This window comes from Peromyscus maniculatus, chromosome 2, assembly GCF_049852395.1.
Source record: "Peromyscus maniculatus bairdii isolate BWxNUB_F1_BW_parent chromosome 2, HU_Pman_BW_mat_3.1, whole genome shotgun sequence".
Classification (NCBI taxonomy): Eukaryota; Metazoa; Chordata; class Mammalia; order Rodentia; family Cricetidae; genus Peromyscus; species Peromyscus maniculatus.
In genome coordinates, this window is record NC_134853.1 from 50,873,204 (window position 1) to 50,877,286 (window position 4,083).

A 4,083-nucleotide genomic window follows, 5' to 3' on the forward strand; every position below is an offset into this window, starting at 1 on the left:
GGGCAAAGCCTCCCCCGAGGACTGAGATCGACCTGGTAGACTCAGTCCAGGCAGGTCCAGTCCCCTCCTCCCAGATTGAGTCAAGCGTCCCTGCATAAGCCCCAGTTTCAAACAGCCAACTCATGCAATGAGCACAGGACCTGGTACCACTGCCTAGATGCCTCCCAAACAGATCAAGCCAATCAACTGTCTCACCTATTCAGAGGGCCTGATCCAGTTTGAGAACTGGGATTTTAATCTCAGTTTTTTTGCTATAAAGATTAAACCTTTAACTATTCTTATTCCTAATTGTAATAAACCAAGATATTTAAACTTCTCTAAAAAATATACAAGAAACTATGGGGCTGGAGAGATGACTCAGAGGTTAAGAGCCCGACTGTTCTTCCAGAGGTCCTGAGTTCAATTCCCAGCACCCACGTGGTGGCTCGCAACCATCTGTAATGAGAAGTGGTTCCCTCTTCTGTATACATAATAAATACATTTAAAAAAATACACAAGAACTTAAAGAAACATTACATTTTGTTCCAGATGAGGTAATTCTGACTTTGCTTTTCATGTAAATTAAAAATTTGACAGGCAGGTGAGAGCCTGTCTTTGGCAAAGAACGTAGTTGGGGAAGGAACACAGAACTGGGGAATGGTGACTTGGAGAAGAGATTCTGGGGAGCAACTGAGTTGTTGGCTTAACTGGGGGATTGAGGGGAGGAAAATGAAGGCAGGTATTTTTGAAAGCTTTATTGATATAGTTTATACGCCCTAGAGTTATTCACTTTAAATGTACAAATAAATTATTTTTACTAATTTTACAAAATAGTGCAATCATCACCATGGATGAGTTTTTGTTCTACTTTCAGTTTTCCTTGTATTCATTGTACACGGTAACACATGAGGACAGTTTCATATGGGTATGTATTGTATGTTGAGCATATTTTCCTCCACACTCCCATAAATCAGTTTAAGAACATCAATTTTTATAATTTTATGTGTGTGTGTGTTTTGCCTACAGGTATTTCTGTGTGCCATGTGCCCATGGAGGCTAGGAAGGGTGTTGGATTCCCTAGAACTGGAGTTACAGACTCCAGTTCCCTAGACTGGAGTACTGAGCTACCTTGTGAGTGCTGGGATTGAACCTGTGTCCTCTGGAAGAGCAGCCAGTGCTCTTACCACCGAGCCATTTCTCCAGCCCCCACAAATCAGTTTTAAAATGTTTTCTTTTCCTTCCACAAAGATCATTCATGTCCGTTTATAGTGAAGGGATGAGGACAGAGAAGTAGGAGATGCTGGAATCAGGGATGCCACCAGAAGAAAAGATTTGAAGGACTAAAGAAAGGTCAACAATGACAAACACCTCACAGGAGTACGGAACGAGATCAATGTGTCTGCCGGTGCCAGCTGACAGATTTCCATGGAAAGGGAAGGTATCAGTCATAAAACTTCATTAACTTCCTGTTTATATATTTTTGCTCCTTTGAATTTCATGCAATTATGGTGGATTTTTACTGTATTATGTAAAGAAAACAGTATTCTTTGAAGTTCAAGTTTAACCTATACTTTTAGGAATGCCACTTTTTTAAATCACCACACTCCATTTCCTCCTTCTCACCATGTCCATACTCCTTCATTCATCCTATGTCCAAGACCTTGGGGTGGAGCTGCCAGGAAAAGTCTTGTCAACGACATTGCGGGCACAACTCGGGATTAAAGAGAACACTGCTGCATTCCATATGCACCCTTCCGCACACACCAACTCAGAATTTCCTTTCTGAATGAGGCAGACTAGCATTTAAAGTCACTGTGTTGCTGGATGGATGTCTGTTGAGCTCATTAATATTACTCAGTCAAACAAATTTTATAGAGATCTGCCCCATAAGTTCATGTCCATTGCTGGGAAAATACTTTACCTAAATCCTCATTTCCTCTCATGTGGGCTATAATTCTATCAAATTGTGCTGCTTACTTTCCCATCCACAGAGTTATCCAGTCCTGTTACTACGGATACTCACAGACTGGCTTTTAATACGCTTAAACTTGGAGCCTGATCCTTTTGTGTGTGTGTGTGTGTGTGTGTGTGTGTGTGTGTGTGTGTGTGTGTGTGTGTGTGTTTTCCCTTAATGATTTTCAATTTTAGAAATAACCCCTCTACCTCCATTATTCTGGAGTATACCTGACCTTAAGGCTAGTCAATCAGCAAAAGCTATAATTGTTCTAATAAAGTTTTTTTTTTCCATTTCTGGATGTATTTTGGGGTCATTTAAGAAGACACATGGATATGAGTGTGGGTGTTTATTTCTATGTTCTCTTAAAAGTATAGATTTGAGAAACTTTTTATAAATTTTTGTGTAGCTGAGTTTTCCTGTGTCCCAACCTGCCAGAGGTCAGGACAAATCTCTCTCACCCTCCAGTCTTGCAGCCTCTCAGACCCAAGTAAACACACAGACTGTATGGCCATTAGCTCAAGCTTATTTTCATTAGCTCTTACACTTAAATTAACCCATAATTCTTTTTTTTAGCCTTTTAGTGAGTTGGTTTAATTAATTTGAAGTGATACAGAATTCAGAGTACAACAAAGATGAAACAGCTCTGGTAGGATTTCAGACTGGGTTTACTTTAAATTCACAGCTGAGGTAGGAAATGCTGAACACTAGAGACAATGAGTCATTGTATTTATTATTATTATTATTATTATTTACAAAAGTTTATTACAATGTACAACAGGCTCCAGGGTACCGCTTCATTCTAGCTGTAGGTGGCAAAGATGTTTAAATAGGGATGGAAGAGGGTCACCATCATCTCAGATATGAGGAACAGCTTACTTTTTACCAGATTTCTTAATTTCACCTGTGACCAGGGGTCCCTTGCCTGTGGCCTTGGCTTTTAGCTCCTCGAGTTTCTTCTCTTTTTGTTTCTCTTGAAAGCCTCGCCTTCCTCATCCATCTCCTCGGCCTGCTTCTTGGACTGTTTCAGGGGCTTCTTTTTGCCACTTATGCAGCCCGACATGGTGCCTACCCATAATTCTTATTCATGTTTAACCACGTGGCTTGGTACCTTTTCCCGGTTCTGCCTTCACATCTTGCTTCTCATGGTGGTGGCTGACAGTGTCTCCTCACTCAGCCCTCCTGTTCCCAGAATTCTCTCTCTCTTTGTCCCACCTATACTTCTTGCCTGGTTATTGGCCAATCAACATTTTATTTATCCACCAAATCAGAGCAACACACATTTATAGCATACAGGAAGACATCTCCTGCATTTTTGTATTACCTATGTAACTTTGTTTTTAAAATAATAAATAAATATTAACATACTGTGAGTTTTTACAATTCTTTCAACTGACAAGAAATTTGTATGGTTTAAATGAAGATCCTTGCTATCTTTTCCCATGGCATCTTTCAGTTGCATTGGTAATATATAATTTATATAAAATTCATATTTTGTGATTTCTGAGCTCTGAGTTTACATCTGCCCATGTATCATACTTTCTTAAGTCTTATAGGTATCAGTGAAGAACCCAGAGTTTTGAGACAGTGCTTTCCTCATTTGAACTGGGTCTTACCGTGTTCTCAGCCAGGCCTCAATGCTCTGGGCTCCAGTATTCAATTCCAAACCTTTCTCCTCAGGCTCTGAGGAGTACAGATTCCAGGAACTCCCACTATACTCAGTTAATTAATTAATTTTATTTTTCTTTATTAAGAAATTTTCTACTCACTCCACATGCTATCCACAGACCCCCCTCCTCCCTACCCCCATTTCTCTTTCCCAAGCCACCCCACATCCCCCAAATCGAGGTCTCCCATGGGGAGTCAGCAGAGCCCAGCACACTGAGCCTAGGCAGGTCCAAGCCCCTTCCCCCTGCACCAAGGCTGTTCAAGGTGTCATACCACAGGCACCGGGTTCCAGAAGCCTGCCCATAGACCAGGGACAGATCCCCCTGCCTGGGTGCCCCCCAAACAGTTTGAGCCAAACAACCGTCTTCCATATCCAGAGGGCCTAGTCCAGTCCCATGGAGGCTCCACAGCCACCAGTCTGCAGTTCATGGGCTTCCACTAGTGTGGTTGGTCATCTCTGCACGTCCTCCCATCATGATCTC

At 41.6% G+C, this 4,083-nt stretch overlaps 1 pseudogene; it reads right to left on the bottom strand.

Annotated features, from left to right (window-relative positions):
• Positions 1-2,721: 2,721 nt before the first annotated feature.
• Positions 2,722-3,590, bottom strand: LOC143271640 (translation machinery-associated protein 7 pseudogene; annotated as a pseudogene).
• Positions 3,591-4,083: the final 493 nt, after the last annotated feature.